Source organism: Petromyzon marinus, chromosome 49 (assembly GCF_048934315.1).
Source record: "Petromyzon marinus isolate PM22_M1 ecotype Great Lakes invasive population chromosome 49, UKy_Petmar_22M1.pri1.0, whole genome shotgun sequence".
Taxonomy (NCBI): Eukaryota; Metazoa; Chordata; class Hyperoartia; order Petromyzontiformes; family Petromyzontidae; genus Petromyzon; species Petromyzon marinus.
In genome coordinates, this window is record NC_133715.1 from 2,634,181 (window position 1) to 2,654,421 (window position 20,241).

At 46.6% G+C, this 20,241-nt stretch overlaps 1 protein-coding gene across 1 annotated transcript in view; it reads left to right on the forward strand.

Moving 5' to 3' along the window:
* Window positions 1–222: 222 nt before the first annotated feature.
* Window positions 223–20,241, forward strand: part of LOC116952900 (PR domain zinc finger protein 1) — a 42,071-nt gene continuing 22,052 nt past the window's right edge. The window contains exons 1-2 of the mRNA XM_032972590.2: window positions 223–333; window positions 636–697. The gene's annotated coding sequence lies outside the window, so the exon portion shown is untranslated. The remainder of the gene's footprint in view (window positions 334–635; window positions 698–20,241) is intronic.

A 20,241-nucleotide genomic window follows, 5' to 3' on the forward strand; every position in this document is an offset into this window, starting at 1 on the left:
TGGCCTTTGAGACGTAAAAGGTGGGGGGGGGCGGGGGGTGAGTGGGAGGAGCCCCCCCCCCTCTCCTCATCCTCCTCCCCCCCTCCTTTAGCTTGGTGGGGGGTGCGTCATCAACATCATTGTGGGTGCTGCTCGAGAGCCCTGGGCTGGGTTTAGAGAGGCGGGGGGGGGGTTGAGGGAGGGGTCGGAGGCAGAATACAGGTTTAAAGGTTGGCCGCTTTGGGGAGTGGGCACGCATTCGCTGTTGAGATAGAGGACGGACAAGACGGGAATAAAAGGGGGTCTTCGGAGGGGGTCACAGATTAATCACGGGGGACTCCGCAGCACTTGCAGGTGAGTTGTCTAGCAGCGCAAGGACGTTGAGATTTTCACTCGCCGCGTTGTGAATGCGCCTTTAGCCTCCAGCACCCCGGCGGACGAGACAGCCGCTTCTTGCCCCAAGGATATCGCCGTCGATTTTGAAGCAGGCGCCACGTGCCAAAAGTTGACGGGTCCTCCCGATCGGCGCTGCAGACAAACATTGACTGTTGAATTTTCTTCCTCTTCTCCTGCTTCTTCTGAGCCTGGAGGACGCAATTAGCAATCGTTGGGCCGCCCGGTTCTGATGAAAGTGTCGTTGTTTTCACGCGTGACAGGGAAGACGGCAGACGGAGAAGACCTGTCCGCCTTCGTCACCCTTCTTCGTCCAGGGCAACAGGTGAGTGCAGTGCGGTGAGGGTCGGCCTCGACTTGTAAACGTTGTGGATTTTGCTCTCCAACACACCTGTGGGCTCAGGTAGTCACTAATTGGCGCCTTTTTGCTTACGCGACAAAGCATACCGGCCGTGTCTGGTGGCGGAGGGTTACGACGGATTTATGCTTACGGGATCTAAGCCAGCGACCTTTATCATCAATAATATTGGTCGCGAAAGCCTACATGTTAAAACGAGGGAAGCCTTCATTCAGTCCGAACGCGCTTGCAAACTCAAAACAGCTAGCCAACACCGCGTGGGGATTCATTCATCTGGAGGAGAATAACACTTATCATCAACAATTCAGTGTGTGTGTGTAAGCTCGCTACATTGTTTACGTAAACGCGCATTGTACAGAGCGAGAGAGCTTCTAATCCACGGTGAAATTATGTAACAACCTTAATTGACGCTGGCAATTTTGACGAACACTTGAGGCTGCACGTTTTTTTGGTAATGAGAGTCCACGGTTTTTTGCTGTTGTAATTGTAAAAATACTCCCGTGGACTTTGTAGATGGACTACGTACCACACATTTGTGAGGCTGTATCTGCACTCTGCTAACTCCTCACACACTGCGCCAGGAGCGTGACATAGGCGACAGTCCACGGCGTCTGCCTTTAACCTCACAACACTGAGTTCGATCCCAACCCCAAAAGCTTGCGCCGCGCATTTTACAAAACATTTACATCGCCCTCCAGCGAATTTGCCTACCGTGAGTCACGCCGCCTTGCGCGTGAATAATACATGTCAGCTGCTCGATCTGTGATCACTTCAGGGCAAAGAAGCAAGGCACACGACGCATATACATCGTGACGCCAATCGGCTCTTGCCTAATAATAGCCCCGGAGGATTCAGAGTCAGGGGTCTACTTCCTGTACTCCGTCGCCAACTTCGCTGATACGCTATCTGCTATGCTAGCCACTTCAACGAGTTCAATCAATTTAGGATTTCTTTTCACGTGTGTGCGCTTGAACTAGAATTAAGACAATTGTTTGATGGAGCGTTACGCATCGTCGGAGATAACGTATCGTGTTTAAAATCCGCACAGTGCCGTTTTGTTACATATTATACAGTATGGGATGAGTATTTTATGTGTACGGATGTGATTGGGTTCTGTGTCTATTTTTTAAAGTTACAATAACGCACGTTCGCTTAGAGACGAAGGAACAACCCCAAAGTGGTGTGAAGTTCATTTCGTAATTTCGCCAATGTGGTATTTCAATGTTTAATGGGGTGGAATGATTGTGTGTTAGCACTTATCACATTCTTTCGAACGTTAAATTAAAATGGCTCAACGTAATATGCGGAAACATTTATGTTTGCAACCTATGCCAGTTTAAAGTTTTTTGTTTTTGGTGTAAACTAATAACTGAACATCATTTAATAAAGAAGAAATAGCACTGGAATACATACGCCAAATAAATAATTAAAAAGCACTGGCTGACTAAGAAATGTATGAAACAGCAATAACTATGCAAATGTAACTTCATAAAAGTTTTAAAAAGTTACCTGTAACCTTTAACTTTTCAACTTGAACATAGACTGCCAGGTGTTTAATGTGTTTAGTATTTAATCTATTGCGGTGTTTAAACATTTCCCAGTTTATATCTGCTATAATATATTTTACACCAGGAACAAATCAGTGAATACATTTCATATGGGCTTAGGGTTCAATGCTTGTGTGCGCCTGCCTAAATAATGACACACAATTTACACAATAAGTTGTGAGGTTAAACATATTGTTTGGCCGATAAAAAAAAGCGTAATTTACACTTGGATTTCTATGAATGAAAAAAGAATAACCAGCCAATACATAAAAATAATGAACAAAACAAAAGATACGTGTAAATAAGTCGATATCAAAAACACCAAAATCAGCCAACTACGATCTTAAGAAACAGAGGGCTGAGTTTGTTGTTTGTTTCATCAACACGTTTTTTGCCTTGGGGCAAAATTAAAAAAAACGATTTATTTCAACTCGCAAAGCTTCATTGCCCACAGCCGTCAGACAGCCACACGAGGCACCCCTCGCTCGCCTTTTTGTGCTGTGGCGTTCGTGAAACAACCTCGGCCGTTTCTGCTTCCGAGATCCTCGTTAACGACCGGCAACAGCACACCCACACGCGTGCGCGCGCCAGTTTGTGGGGGGAACTCGTCGACAAAGACGCGAATGGTTCACTTTTGGCAGCATTCATTATTTAGCATTCAGGTCGTCTCACATGTCAGTGAGACGACTGGCACAGACACGTTACGCCATATCTTGGGATTGACTGGTTTTGTCTCAGTTTATTTCTGCCCGACACTGGATGGGTTCGCCCTGAGCCACATCGAAGTTGTCCTCGACGGGATTGGGGTGGCAGTGTGCCGTGTTTTTTACGTCTTAAAATGACATTGATAGAGAAAACACCAATACTGTTGGTAACAAGCCTTCAGCGTGTTCGATCTGGTTTTATCTAACACGTGATGACCGCTGATGTGTGTTTGGAGAGATTTTTTTAAATATCCAGTTTGGTACGTATGAAGCACAACCAACACAACCAACTTAGTCTGTTTAAACATTTTGTGTTCTGTGTGTAAACACATTTTTCTCAAAGTTACATTTTAAAATATTATTTTTTATAGCTTAGGACTTTGAAAATGGCTATAAAACATGTCCATATACCCTTCCCCTTGTGACATCTCAATACTTAAAGCGTATCTTTTCACACCAGGTATCTGTTCACGAATGTATAATGGTTGCAAGAAAAAAGTAGTAAATTGTTCCATAACTATTTCACATTGTACTATGTATGCAGGTCACAAGCAAAAAGCTGTAATTATTTTACAACTCAATTCGTTATAATTTAGCATTTTCGCAGTAAGCGTGGCACACTTAGAAAGTGTGCACACTCGTTTCATATGCTGCTTTAGGAAGGCCTTCATCTAGCAGTGGACTGATCATGGCTCATTATAATGTAGCTGTCCTATATTATGGCATTTTGTTCCCTTAAAAGGGTGCCTTCATAAAAATTCAGCCATTGTATAGTTGTTTAAATGCAGACCTCTACTTATTTATTAAACTGCAGGTCTTTATTTATTTTAATTGCAGGCCTTTATCCCGAGTTGAAATAAAAGCACAGACTGACCGACACCGCTGAGGTCAATACACTCGTAAAATGAAACGTACAACAGTGCGAAACTTCTTGCATATGTAAATCGCTCACTCATTCATTGTGCCGTGCTGCAATGGCAGTGCGGTGAAACAGAATACAAGTATTTGCCTTGCGGACGCTAACAACTTTATAGTTATGCAAACTGTGTGCATCATCCCAAAGGTATTCGATAGGAGCCAGTTTATAACATCCCCAGTCGCCACTCTGTCACCTGGGAAATGTTAACATTGCTCTTCCTCTGACTCCGCTTAGGCTATAAAGCTATGGGGGCCCGCGTATAATGTTGGAATGGGCAGTGAACATCTGCCGTGCCGCCTAGAAGGCCGGCGATTAAGTCATTGGACGTTGAAAAGATGTTACTATACAGGCCTGTAAACGGCTCACAAGGAGATGATTTTTGGACAGGGCAAGGCAGGGAGAGGCTGCTGCTGGCAGCATTTGGATTGCTTCCACTAAGGTTAGGGTTGGGTTTTAAAACAAAATGTAAAGGTGTTTAAATGTTTTAAAAATTATGATTTGTTTGCATGTCTTTGCGGCGATGGATGAGTTGTTCAGTGTAATAAATTATAGAGTGATTAAAACAAAGATATTGGGGCATACGAGGTGGCTAGTATAAGGCAGTACTGAAAGTAGGTTGCTGTTGTGTATGTTTGGATGTTTGAGCGTTATCCCATTACACGAGTGAGTCTTATCTGGATACTCCTGTTTCCGCTTACACATCAAACTGCCGAGTAAGGAATTGGACAAACATTCCAAGCAGGGTTCCTCTCAAAGAGTCTTGAGAATACGTTGAGACCTTTCTGGATTATTCGAATTACTGTTTTTTTTTAACTTTTATATTCCAAGCCGCTTTTTTGTGCTGATGAGAGGGAGCATTTAACAGTTACGTCACCAGAAACCGTATACTTTCTATCATTGCCTCTTATACTGAGCTCACCTATAGCACCCATATCTCTTCTCAGAAACTGTGTCGGTAGGAATTCACTCTCAGAGAAGTATGATTATGAATAAAGTTCAAAGCCACCGGATCTTGGACTTTGATTTTACGGACCGCAACATAATTATTTGTCGCTAACATAAGGGCAATTCTTGAACAAAAAAAAACTTAATTTGTATCCGAGTCAGATTTTGCTTGACGACCCGTGTCAGATTTAGTTTTCTTAAGAGAAAAGTAACATTGTCTCCACGCTACGTATTGTGCGAAAGCAGATCACCGTATGTACATATCAGTGCTACGATTGCCACCAACAACACTGCCGGTGTGAAATGTTAGCATCTGTGTATATAATAACACGTTTACTTAACTCGAGCTGTGAGCAAGGGTGAACACGTGGAGCCATTTCGTTAATCCACTGCTGGATGAGGGCCTCCCCACACCGTTCGGGCCATGGGGTTATTAACATACTTCACCACGTTGGTCAGTGCGGGTTGGTAAAGGAGTGGAGCATAGACATTGGAGGGTAGTGCAGTACAACAATAGATGTCGCTGCATTGGCCCCTGCTGAAAAACATTGGTTTAAAATATTTAAAAGTACTCGTTTGCAGCCAAACCAAAGTAAAAAAAAAAATCCAATAGTTCAATATTTTATTCTTTATATTACATTTTATGACACACGCACAAAGCAATGTTTTACATGGTTTTTTTTACAAGTGTGGTGCAACTAAATAGCACGTCACGCGCGCATGCAACGGCCGATAAACGACACAAAGGTCGTACCCAAAACATGATGTAATGTAGTGAACCTTAGGCAACTTAAACGCAATCGCGGTGTCATCACTGCGTTCACGGCTATGGCTGCTCCTTGACGATAGTGTCTCTCGCAGCCACTCGACTATTTTTCGAATGGTTAATTATCTCAACAATTTCACCCAGCTGTAACGCACCAAAAAAAAATGACAAAACGACACAAAATGTGATATATATATAGAAAGACGAAGATCCCTCGTATAGCCTTTAACAGACTGTTAGGGCACGTGTCGTTATTGAGCACCTATGAAGGCCTAAATGGTTTCACGAAAGGGTGGGTGGCCAGCACCACGCCCGACCGCCTTTGTATCCCGAGTGGCGATGCTTACACACCACACCAGATACTCATTTGATGCCGAGTCGACCTAGGGGAGCCCCAAGAGCAATTCAAATAATCGTCACTGGTGTTGGCCGTGAGTGAAAATTTATAACGGGTCACTGGGTTCAAAGTGCAGCACGCTAACCACTGCACTACCGCTGCCCATATATATACACACCCACTTTTTGTTTTATAGAGTCTGAAATCATGCAAATGATTGAAATTATTTGAAGGGGTCAGAACGGAAGACACATTTGCATCAGAGATTCAAGTGATACCTGGGCTCCTGGCACAACTATTGTCAAAGGCACACGAGTCGAGGCAGAAGCAAGGGGACGATATAACCAAGCGACATAGGGCACACGTGATGGACAACGCTAATGATGGGACGGAAGTTATCGGACGAACAGGGAATGCACACAAAGGTGTGGCCAGAGAAGAGGTTGAGTGATAAATAACTACAATTTTTATTTTACCAAATAAGGTCCACTGAGATATACAGCTCTTTTTTTTAGAAGCGATCTGGCCACAAAATGATAGCTCATAAAAGTGGCTTATCACGTGGACATTTATAGCAGCCAAATGCTCAAAATGCACGTTGATTCTAACTGTGAATGGCTAAACCGTAGGACTCGGAGAAAAATCCACGTGACCACGGGGGAGAAAGAGAGAGGGAGAGACACTCCAAATATACAGCAGGCGTCAGGGTCGGGATCGAACCCACGACCTCCTGTAAACCAGGCGAGATAGCGTGAAGACGGATCGCCATAGAAAGGGACCACAGGTGACGGCGGTGGTGTGTTGACGTTGGAAAGGCCTCAGCCAGCCATCGACTTTGAAGAACCGCTTTAAGAAGCTTGTTTGTGTAAAAGAATATCACCCCACCTCAAACCTGCGGCCGTGTGTCGCACGTTTTAAAAAAGAGGCCTCGGTATGAAATGTAAGTTTGCTAAAGGCGATCAAAAGGCCTACAAAATAAAATGTCAAACCCACAATTTGCGAAATAAAACTACGCGGGTTTTTTCTTCGAAATATATATTTGGTTATGTCGACGATAACCGTTCATGTGCGACAAGGCGAGACGCAATTTACCGTTTAAAACTCAAATATAACAACGTAACTTAAACGTTGGAGAAACTATTAATTATTTAACTGTGGAAATTCAGTCTCCTTGATTTCCACCGCCTTTGAAAACTGATTTCAATTGGGAACACCGTGCACTTTTGAACAGGAGGCAGTACGATAAGTTTCCTGGTGGCAATGCTTATGCAGGTAATTAGAACAAGTCATAAACCATTCGTCCTCTCATTCATTCGCTTTGTCCGTATGTTGAACTTATTTCGCTCCGTACGCAGCCAACCGTGAGAGTGGGAGGTGTGGGGGAAAAGCAAGAAACTAAACACAAAAAGCAGTTCGAAAAAAATGTGTTTTACATCTAGATTTAAAAGTGCATTTCTCCGGCGCCTTCCTAACATCGGAAGGAAGAGCGTTTCAGACGGCCGCAGAAGCGTCTTTGTGTCGATGACTAGCGCACACATGGCGAAATGTCGTGTGATGCGCGTCTCAGAACGTAAACACTGCACGCATTGCGTGCTGTAATCCCATATTCAGCGAGCTGTTATTTTCACGAGACGTTATGCTATTGTGTGTACTATATATTATCCCCGGGAGTACTGAAACGAAACTCAGCCTGCGCTGCTGAAATGTGCGGTGAAGAATGGCCAAACAGTGCCCACCAAAGCCTTCAGTCCAGCACTGGCATTGACAAAGGGCTGTAAATTCGTATTGGTTTCATTTGATAATTTAGGAAGCCATTCTTAGAACATTGGTGACACACAGTGGACACTGAAAAAATACCCCTCACTTTTAAAACGCTTCTTAGAATTGGCCCCTACCAGAGGAATCCTAGTCATCTTTTGTATATTGACACGAAATAGAAATGACCCTGAATTTGTATCGTATCGTTTCGGTCACCTTACACAGGCTAGGCTTTTATGAGGCGAAATACACAAGGAAAAGTCTCCTCGTGGGTTTGCTGCCAAGTTAACGTACTTATTCACAAAATGCATCCTTCCTAGATCGATCTCATTCAATCTAAACTGCCGCGCGGATGAGCAGAGTTTATTCATTGTGGGAAATGTTTTATTTCCACATTAATGCAGCGCGAGATAATAAAATAATCCGCACATTATTATGCTTTTTTCAGAAACAATTTATGTTCTTGAGAGATTAATAGTGATTACCGCATGTGATTTATTTGGTTGTGGTCGAGAAAGCTACCACATCGAATGATAAAACTAATATTTTGTAAAGCTACTCTTTGGTTCTATTCGGTAAAGTCACGTATAGAACCAAAGAGTATGGATCCTTGCAGTCACGAACGCTTTAAATCTAGTTTTGTAAAGCTATTTTTAATAATGTTTCTCGGCTAACAATCCTCTCTGTTATTAGCACACAGCACCGTCATTTGTGCAAAATTCAGACTTTCACTTACGGTAATGCTATATATTTTTTACAATGAATATATATATTTTTGTCAATATTATACGGCATATGTTACACTAATTTTTTTTTTACCCAGGTCTTTCACCTGCCCATTGTAAAACATTGCGTATGATTGGGTCGTTATTTTCACATAAAAAAAAATAGTATGTGTGTATCAGGCTGTGAATATGATAAGAATAATGAGATTGTGTAGAAGCTCATACAGTATTTTCTACTATACTATCGTGTGCAGTAGTTACTGGAACTCTTTCCATTTTCTGACCACTTTTCAACACTTCTGCATCTCAATTGCATTTTGCAGATAAATTATGCAGTGCTGACAATGAATATGATGTAGTGCTTACTGAATTTGGTTGGCTAAATTAATTACTTGTGTGCCCAACATTGAGCTGGTTTGCATGGCTTACACAGTGTTTATTCCTACGAACAATATTGTTACGCGGCGTTACCAAAGAAAGGAGGACAATCAGAGACTCGGTGTTATTAATTTGCAACAGTAGTGCTGTATTTGAGTCAAAATGCCAATTTTTGTTTGTGTTATCTGCAAGTCTTGTTGAAAAAAAAATCATACAATGTATTTCTCCCTTAGCTAAATAAAAAAAAGTGATTCCAATAAATGGTCTATCTGCAAGCGTGTTCACAAGAATAGTAATAATAATTTACAGCTCTTTGTCAATCTACTGCTGGATGAAGGCCTCATAGGGGCCATCGTTGCGTGTTGCAAACCGGAGGTGGGGAGGCTGCCGTCACCACTGACGTCATTTGGTCACGGCTGGGAATCTAACCGAGGTCACCAGGTACACACACACACAGTGTGTGTACCTGTGTGTGTGTATATGCGAGATTTGATTAGACTGCTGGCAAAACAAGGCATGGATCTGATATTAAAAATCGTGACTCGTTTTGTTTCGTAGAAAAGGAAGCCACTGCTAGACCATTGGCGACACACAAAGAATACCATACTCAGTTGCGTGCCATGAATAAGGACCATTGCCCCAAACGTTGCCTGTCGTAGTATTTTTTTTTCCTTTCAAGGCCGTAATGGGTCATTGACGAATCTGTTGAGCTCTGTCTTTTTTGTCATTGTTGTTGATATTCGAGAAACGATCGCCCGTATTGTGAATCACGCAGCGGGCAAACGATGATGGGAAGCGGGATGGAGGGCAGGTCGGCCCGTGAAAATAACGCGCGCTTGTTAAGCCTGAGCATTATCGAGCGTGCTGGATTCCACTGCATTAAGCAGAAACAAGAAAATACAATCCCGCGCAATCTGATTTCCTACCTGGCGCAGCAAGCATCTGTTGAGACCTCCCCCCCCACCACCACCACCACCACTCTTTACCGTACGGGCCGATTAAAGCGTCTTTAAATCTACGGAGCTAATCTTCATCTGCAAATTATAGACTCGTCAAGTAAATGTGCAGCTCATTTTTTATTTTTTTTATTTTTTAGGCAATCTCCCCCCACCCACCCCCCCCCCTCTTTTTTATCGTTCGGTCGGGGTGGGCGGGCAGGCGGCCCCGAACGGGTCGCTGGGGCAAAGGCAAATCGGCCCAGACGGACTTAAAACCTGCGAAGGTCGGAGTTGGGGGAGGGTGGCGGGGGTGGCTGTCCCGGGCTGCCCCAAGCAGACTCGGCAACGCAACGGAAAGCCCCCCCCCCCCACCGCCCCCGCCCCCCCCCCCCCCCCTTATCCGCCGTTCAGAAATCAGGCATATTTAGCGGAGGCGGCCTTTATGGGATGATCAGTAGGGAAATGAGGATTACGTTGTCTATGTAGGTCAGTGCCTGTCTTAAAGAGGATTGGAGGCTCTCTGGCAGAAACGGCATCTTTTGCCGTCGGCAAAATCTGAGCAGAGGCTCAAGCCATCGAATTTTGAATTAACCGCGTTTTGTTGTTGTTGTTATTGTTGTTGCTGCATTCTCTAAATAAACAAGCGATCGCTTTTAGTGCACTTAAGTGCAACGGACGAAGCTGTTTTAATTGTGGGTCGTTTGTCAGCAAATGGTCAAACGACTGCGCTGTACAACGGCACAGGTGTGGATGGACGTTCAGGACGCCACGACGGGCAACAGCGTGGATCGGCATTCGAGAATCACGCGGACCTACGCTTACCACAATGGATCGTTTTCCCCTAGACAAAATGTGCAAATGTACTCCCAACGTGAACCGACCGACCGACCGACCGCCCGCCGCCCCTCCCCTCCCCTCCCCCGACGCGCAACGCGACGAATGTTCCGACTGCGTTCACGTTGGTGCGGGAATCACGATTGGCGCTGGCGCGGTGGCTCCTGCGAGTTATGCCGCAGAGCTTCCCGAGAACGCAGCGGCTGACCGAGATGCGGGCACAACGGGAGCTGCTGAAGGACGCTCGCCAGAAGCTCCCCGGCGCGGACAAACTGTCACCGAGCGCAGGTTGCCTTTGCTGCGCGCTCGTTGGTCCGGACAGCTTTCAAATGCTGCAACTCACTTATTCTCGTCGACGCGCAAATCTCAGCATCCCTGAGAGGCCTCTGTTGGTAAAGCTCCCCCCCCCCACAGCCCTCCAGGTCTCCCCTCCCCCTCCCAACATTTGAATAGGTGACAATGTTCACACAGCATTATCTCCCACACCTCCCGGGCTTTCCCTCTACAAAAGCCACCATCCCCAAAGGTGATGGTTTGTTTGTGTAATCGCCGGGGTAAGGGGGGTGGGAGAGTGCGCGGGGGTGGGGCGGGGAGGGGGGTAGACAGCTGACCGTGGAGACAGAGAGCGTCTGGTGCTGACGGGATGGTGGTGATGGGGAGGGGGGTGGAGGTGGCGACTCATCTGAGAATAGACAGGGCTGGTGCCAGCCTTAATTCCACCTGGACTAAGGGGAGATGCCCACCCTGTGTGAGGATCTCTATTCCTCAGCGGCCTAAACAAAGGCTATTGTGCGCAAGACATTTGTCCCATCTGGCTGTAGGCGCACCTTTAGGCCCCCCTGACTTAGCGCCTGTCTGCACGCTAACACAAACAGTGCGCATAGCAAAGGGATAAATTATGTCCCCCCCCCCCACACACACACACTCCCTCTTTGCACAGTTAAGGTCACGTAGTCCCGGTTTGCTCACAGAGTACGCTTCGTAATAGAGGGTGCTTTTTTGGGTCAGATCGCGTAACGCGATCTAACCCCCTCCAAAAAAACCCCTCCTCGATTATGGATAATATCGGTCGCGAAAGTCTGCGTGTTAAAGAGCGGCCCCCTCGTCAAGGCAGAAACGACGAAGAACCCCCGGATCGGCACGCAGTGCCAGTGACGTCACCGCGGCGCTTGGTGCCAGGCTAGGTGCACTTCGAGGCCACGTGAAGTGTCGTCACACACGCACAGACACGCGTGTGTTTCACGCGTGTTGTATTTGGCATGCCCTGCATATTCTTCATCGAGGGGGAAATGAAAGGCGAGCCGCTGAGACAAGCACATAAATGCGTGCCTTCTTTTTTGTTCGCGGTAGGAACTTGCATGTAAATCAACATCAAAGTTTGCAAACATCTCTTCCTCGAAGAGCACTTCCAGTCTCTGTATTTGTTTAGCAAATAGAAATGATATTGCATGTGCAGAAAACTAATGCGTGCAGCATTGTGCTATGTGTCATCATCATCATCAACCGTGGTCCATCCACTGCTGGATGATCTCACCAATCAATCACCATCCCTCACGTTTTTGCGATGCAATGTGTATGTGTACGCGGTTCCAAGTTGGTGTGGTGATTGTATAAATAAGAGGGATTGGTTAAAATGTTCTTTAAAGAGTGACAGACAGCTCCCGTGGCTTGCAGAGAGGGGCCAGGTTACGTGTGTGTATGTGTGTATGTGTGTGTATGTGTGTGCCTCAAATGAGTACCTGGTGCGGTGTGTAAACATCGCCACTAGGGAGACAAAGGCGGTCGGGCGTGGTGCTAGCCACCCACCCCTTCGTGTACCGTTTCGGCCTTCATAGGTGCTCGCTAACAGCACTTGCCCCTACAGTCTGTTAAGGCTATACAGGGGTGGTGGGGGGGGTTATTTGTTTTGTTTTGCACGTGAGCACCCTTGGTCCGCGCGCGCTGCTTGGGCGCGTGTTTGCTCACCAAGACACGCGGAACTTTGAAACCGCAGAGCCTGCTTCTCGCTTTGTTGGCGAGTTTGCGGAAGGAAGCGGAGGTCTTCTTCCGTCAATCTGCCACCGTCCTCTCAGCCGACGCAGGAAAGACGTGCGGCCGAGTGGCTCTGCTGACTTATCTGCTCTCACACACTCACTCACTTACCTTCCACATCCGTCTACCAGCTCACTCACTCATCCACCACCCTCACTTAAACTAACACTCAACTCCCCACCCATCTCTCAGTTTGCTCACTCGCTCATCCACCACCTCACCTAAACACTCACTTCCCCTCCCACACAGCATCTAGCATCCCATCTGCCAGTTCACTCACTCATCCACCAAATTACTAAAGTCCTCGCCCACCGACAGAGCAACCCACTAATGCTATTCCACACTCGCTCGCTCACCCATCACTTCACTCATCATCCACCAAACTCGGTCGCACACATTGCACACAGAGTGCTTGCCACCAATGAACCACAGTACCTTGTTGATCTCAAGGAACATAAAACATCACGTGAACGCCGGTCATCCTCTTAGCGCCTGTTGGTGATTCGTCGAACAAAGACGGTCACTGCATCGCGCACTTTCAGATGTGCTTCTGCAGCCGTATGAAATGCTCTTCCGTCTGATATTAGGAAGCCACTGTAGCTATGCACTTTTAAATCTACATTTTTGAAAATTAATTTCTTTAAAACTATTTTTTTAAAAATTAAGTTTGTTGTCCTTCCCCCGCACCTCCGATTAGCACGGTTGACTTCATGCGATGTGAAATACGTTCAACATACATACATACAAACTCACTCAAGCACAGATATACAATCCGGTATATAATTGCAATATATATATACTTAACTGCTTATCGTGCAGATATGTATTTTAAACTATTTAAACATAAACGTATTAGAGTACAGGCAAGCAATGGGGCGCAGTGACTCCCGAACAAGCTGGAACCAACCAGTGTCGTGAAGAAGTCTGGTCAAACAACTCCCACGGTGGGGGTGGCGTGAGCAGGCCTTTAATCAAGCAACCAGATTAACAAAGGCCTGAGTTTAGTATTCATACTATGAACAGAAACATCGAGGTCCCGTTATTGTCAGTGGTGTCCAAATCCAAAGTAAATGCTAATAAGTCCGGCTCCAGCTCTGAGTCTGTAAATATTTCCGTCCTCTCTTCGCTCCACGGGACCCATTGCCAAGACATCCTCGTGCTGTACTTTTCTGGACAGCAAACAGAGCAGTGTTAATGATCAAGGTTGCTGATTTTTTTTAATTCACATTTCTTTTAACTTGTGCCATCGCGCGCAACACACACACAGTCGCAGTTACCTCGAAGCCACACCTGAGCATTGCATTTCAATAATTGTACACACGTAAGACATGAAACGGTTTGCCAATGCTCCCAAATTTCACCCAATTACGTGAAAACGGTGGCTTCATTCATTTGTGCTCAATATTCCACACCGACGCCGGCTCCCTCCCCACCCCCCCCCCTCCTTTCTCCACCTCCCTCCTGGTTTCTTTTCTTTTAAACTTCCTTTGCTGCTTTCAACAACAAAAAAACTAGGGCGCACATGTGCTTGGAGGTAGGATCACAGGATGCCGCCCGCCTGCCCCCCTCCTCACCACCCCATCCATCCCCCCATCCGCCCCCTCCATGTACAATGCGTTTTTATAAATAAACCGGTGATGCGAGCGCGAACGCCGGTTTTATTTCTGGTGCGTCATCAGCTGCCCCGGGCCCGGGAGGAAGTGGTCCCAACGTCGTCCACGAGTGATCGGCATCGTCGCCACCACGCAGCTTCCTGCTCTCCCCGGCGGGCAGCGTTGCAGCCTCTGCTCACATCTCTCCCCCACTCTCTCTCTCTCTCTTTTCCCCCCGTTCTTTTATTTGTTTGCTTGTTGCTGACAGCGCAGCGGTGCGCGTGCGCGCACGGGGCGTGTTGCGTGCGGTCGTGGTTTAGCGCGCTGAACCTGCGAGCCCGCCCCCGCGCGAGACGTACCAGCCAGTGTGGAAGAGTAGGCCAAATGCCCCCGAGTGGGGTGGGGGGGGGGTGGGACTCTCTGACGGTTCCTGCTGTCGAAGAAGCCCCCGTGGTGGCAGCGGTGGCGTGAGCAAAGCAGATTGCGGGCTGCGCATTTAGCCTTCAAAAGTATCGAGGAGCGGTTTAGTTTGCATCAAGTAATTGCAGCCAAATGCTAACCAAGGCTCAACGCCGCTCAGCCCCCAATATCTTTTGAGATCGGATGTATTACGGGGGAGGGAATTGTAAGTGTATCACTTACGCTTTCATCACCAATATGAGTCGTAATTGTTTTCATGGGTCAGGATGGCCGCGAAAGTAAATAAAAAATGTGTGTGCTGAATCCCTCCTCCACCCAACACGAACAATTCATAATGTTGTCACCTGATGAACAAAATGGTGCCCACGCATCACTTGCTTCAGCAGCACCAACGGAGAGCGATCCACGCAATTTACAAAATTGGGTAGTCAATTTGGTGACGATTGTTCACGTGATATCCTTATTGGTTGGGCTGTGTAGGGTGGAAGAGGGTGTACGACAAATAATTGGTGAATCAGGGGGACTTGCTTGGTATATTATCTGCTTAAAAGCAAAAGATCACCATTGTAGGCGATTGGCGGGGGTGGAACACATTTTGTGCAGAAGTGCCAAATGGTGGATATATTGACAGATTGAACCAAGATGCAACTTACGAATTGTAAATGCTGGCGAATGAGCACCTACATTTTATCATGACTAACGCTGCCTTGTGCCAGCAGTGTACATATATATGTATAATGCAGATATATATTGGGGTAATCCTTGCAAACAATGGCCCTGAACGCAACACTCACAAAATAAGCAGTTTAAATATTTTGACCTACAGCCATTAGGTGATAATGGATAGGAACAAACCATCGATCATTAGCCGCGTTTACCCTGGACGTAGATTGTCGGGGGTGGTTCCTGCCTTGAGGCCGCCTTCTATAGGTGCAAGCGGTATGTGCTTTTCTTTTTTGAAAGGGTGCCCCCAAGAATGTAGTCGATTCTTTGAGTTTGACTCATCGTGCCGCTGCTAATTGAATCAACGGGTGACAATGTGCCGTGCTCATACTTAGTGCATCACCAACGCAGTGCGCAATGTGCTGGCTTGGGAGCACAAGTTTTCCAGTGAGTTGTTCATACCTTTAATGTGTGTGTGTGTGTACGCACTGCTTACCAAGGCGGTCCCAACGATTTTGGGTTCGTCCTTGGATTACGACCAATCATCAAGCGCGCCATTTAAAATGGATCCGTGTGAAGACGCTTTTTTCCGCACCGTCCTTCTGCGGCAAAAAAAAAAACAACTGTTGGATCAGGATACGCAGGGACCCCCGAGCGTGACGCGATCATGTCAAATAATGGCTTGGGTAGGCTCGGAATCGTCAATCCCCTGATGTTTTATGAAAAGCTTTTATCCAGTGGTAGATTGACAAAGGGCTGTACAATGCATTCTATTATTATCGCGAACAGCATCTGCTGCTGTGGCCTGCGGCATTTTCTGCTGTAAATTAATATCCTGAAGTACACAGCATACGGGGTACACCGTGACCATTACCACAGTTCTCTTGCCACGTTCGTGCGCCCGTGTGTGTGTGTGTGTGCCCGTGTGTGTTCGCGCGTGAGCACGTGTGCACGCGCTTATCTATATTTGGCAATTTCCTGATGTGAGGTTGCAGTGATTTTACAGGAATCGGTTGCACCAATGCGATAGGGAACTCAATGAATCATGTCCGCTCCACCTCCTGCAAAGTGCTCGGTTTTTCGCCGCATGTCCACGCTGCCCACAGGGCGAGTCCAGATATTTCACTTGTGGGCACCCCATCGGATGTGGAATAACTTCAGTGGTTACAGTGTATTCGTGGCCTATACCTTGGTCATTGCATTAACATGTGATGACCGTCTGAAGTTCGTGGAGTTATCAAATGAGTAATTTATATTAGCCGTTAGACTGTACGTACATTGGTGCTACTCAAGTCTTGATAACTTAAGGAATACCAATTTTTGCTCTGGCCAATGAACTAAGCAGCAATATGATTCAGCTGCGTTAACCTACCTTACAGGGCAAAACCATGAACAGGTTGACAGATTACAATCGTGAAAATAGATGTATCAATAATGCTTTATGCACAATTGGAATATGGGCCAAGAACCTTTAAGGTGAATATGGTACTAAAAGTTAACCTTGTATTTTGTTGTATTGCTTCAGTAATAATTAAACAAAGCTTGCCTGTCAGGGCAGGCAAAGAGAGCGACCGATGGAATGAAGCTAAATTAGATTTCATTCTGGAAACATTACGATCGTGTCTGTGTCGACATAACAAGGTAACAATTCTACACCCTTGGACACTTCTCTTCACGCATTTCCCGCCGTAATATGGCAATGCACAAAAACGGTGCGATTTTAATGAAAATAAATATACAAAATAAAAGACAATTGCAATGCTAGGAATGCATTGCGTACCCCTTGGTTGGGAAACGTTTCAGGTCCATGTCTCAACTCATGGTTGGAGCTTTCAGATAGAAGAGCACGCTGGACTGAAGAGTGAATTTACATTGCTCTGCCCTCACACGGGCGACTGCCTTCGACCCGCGCTGCGCCATGGGAAATGGCGTGGGTGTTATTAAACGTTGGGCTGACGCCTTTGCCTCATCGGTCAGCCTCTCAACAACATCAAGCAAAGCATTAGCAACGATGAGCCACCAGCAGCCCCCTGTTCTGTGTCTTTTGTGTCCTGTAAAATAAAATCCCCCGGGACGGCCTGACATCACCGCCTGCTACGTCGCATTTAGTCACTGGCATGGTCTTCAACGGCAGCCCGCCGAACTAAAACTGCGCCCACAGGGACCGCGCAAACAGACGGACGCGCTTGCACTCCGGTGTGTGTCCTCTTCTGGTAAAGCGTGGCTTCACGCACACACGCGCACGCGCACGCACGCGCCCTCTCCCGCATTTAACCAGACTCACCGTGTCATTGTCGGTATATTTCCCCCTCGGTGCTCAGAACACGGTAGGTGGAGTGTTTAGCCGTGGCCAGGAAGGGAGATAAGGGGAGGGAGAGAGAGAGAGAGCGAAAGTTGTTCCTTTTTTTACCGAGGCAGCGGTAGCGGCTGTGGCGCGGGAAGAAAGAACATCCCCAAGCCAAAGTGGTGGGTCCCAAGTAGCTGGGGGAGCCCCGCACCTTCGATTAGCACGGTTGGCCACGTGCGGTGCCAAAGAAGCTCAACATGCACACATACATATATTCATCGATAAAATAGGGTGTTTCAAATAGCACCTCAAATTTAACTCGTAATAATACACCTAATAAGACGGCATAAAACATGCCCATTCATTTCTCTCAGCTCTCTTTCTTGTCTGCATCTCCCTTTCATCTCACGACATCTGTATTATCGTCTCTATTTCCCCTTTTTTTTCTTTTCACCGCATCTTTATCCCCTTGTCTGTATCTCTTCCGATCTCTTCCGTCATCGCGCTGTGGCATTTTATAAATCGTAATGGGGGCTTGCCCCAGAAGACTTTTTTTTTATTGCACAGGGCTACAAGTGGGCTAGGGCTACAGGACGATGGTGGGTCGTCCTTGGGCTTGTGCTACTCGGTGCTCGCACAAAGACCAAACATCCCCCGTATAGCCTCAACAGACTTTTGAGGGGCGAAGTGCTGTCAGCGAGTAGCGCCTATGAAAGCCGGCACGGTCCACCAGGGGTTGGGCGCTTTTGCCTCCCCCAGTGGCGATGTTTACACAACACACCAGGTACTCATTTGTGGCTGAGTCCACCTAGGGGAGGCCCAGGACCTGTGTTGTGCGCCCCCCCCCCCCCACGAGTGGGAATCGTACCGGGGAGCACCGCTGCACAGACGCCGCCTGTGCACGCCCGCTCGCATGCACTGCCGCGTTGCTGTGATGTAAAACAGCAGACTTGGGGCGTTTATGTTTGCCTCCTAAATGCAAACAACGTGCCGCGGAATCCGCTTTGAGATTTTCTGCTGAGCTAGTCGCCGTTGGAGGATCGCTTTGGCGCTCAATCTGTGCCGCGATGTAGGGAAGCGCTTCCAACCTCAGCAAAGTCTAGATTCGTATTAATATCCGATTTATTTTAATATGCTGGTTGGCTTGGCTTTGACATTTTGGGAGTTACTTATAATATGATATTATCCGCTGAGACGGTCAAAACATTTCGTATCGAGATTACCTAGATTTTAGGAGTTTTTATTAATTGTTAAAATCACGTTGAGACACGTTCCTTGCAATGTCTCTCGTACACACAAGTCCGTTTTTCTATCATGGGCCAAACAGTCTTTTCTACTGCTCGACGGAGACCTTCCCACACCATCACCATCCCACGTGGCATGTACATACATTGAACTTCTTTCGCACCGTCCGTAGCCAACCGTGCTCACTGGAGGTGTCGTTGCTACGCCCCGCAACTCCATGGTGCCCCCTGCTCTTCGTGAACTGTCCTCCTCGGCCATTCCTCTCAGACACGCGAGCGACTTCCTTGGGCTGCCACTCCGCCACCAGTCTTAATCAATGGCTACCGTCCCTTCCTCACGATGATGTGTCCTGTCCCAGCAGTCGATATGATGTGTCGAATTTGCGTGTGGTCCCCGAGCTACATGTTGTTCTTCTTCGTTTTGCATCTCATTGTGGAATCCCAACAATTATCTTGCCATGTCGTTTTTTTTTGGCAATTTAAAGCACTTTTTAATTTCATTTTCTTCATAAATTTCCATGTTTCGGATCCATATCGTGATGGGTAACATACACTGATTTCAGAATCGGATTATTTAGTTATACTGGAGGAATCCGATGAGCTTTTATGCTCTTTTTCACAGATGTCCAGAAAAAAAACTAAACTGTACACATTACGGTGTATATAGGATACATGTATCAATTTAATGTTAATATTAAAATGGTTTTATCTGACAGGGTTTAAATAATTGTTAGCGTCCAAATGATTTCGAACGTCCCATCCCAACAGTAACATCTTTGAGTGCCAGTACTATCTTCCTTTCCCCATAAATAAACATGGCTCAGAAATAAAACACACAATGGCCATCAGATTCTCAATTTTTATGAAGTTAAACATCTTTAGAAAATCTTCCGGCGAGGCCAACGGAATAATATTAATCGAAAATATTGAAAAGAGTCTTTGAAACGTTTTATACTTCGCTAATACAAAACATGTGAAGGTTAAACAAAGGTCAACTTATATAACATGTTTATGCGGAGCCGGTTAGCGGTTAGCACACTGTCCAATAAAAAAAAAACTGAGTGCATTACAAACGGCGATTCACCAAAAGCGCACCGAACAAATGGGGACACTTAAATTAGGCGCCATTAAAACACACAAAATACTTGTGGCAACCGCACCGATCAGGCCGAGACAAGATATCGCGTTCTTGCGACACAGATTTTATGTAATAACCGCCCGGGGTACACGATGCCCGAGCGATGTCTCACTGGCGTCATTCTGACGGTGACGCGGACGGCTCTTGTTGGTGGCGGCGGCGGCGGCGGCGGCGTGACTTTCGCGCGGACTGCGCAGCTCGCTCGGAGACCCACGTCACTGAGCCCCGGGGAACGTCGTGGCCTGGGGAAAACCACAAAGTGGCGTGGCGTGGGCAGAGCGCGTA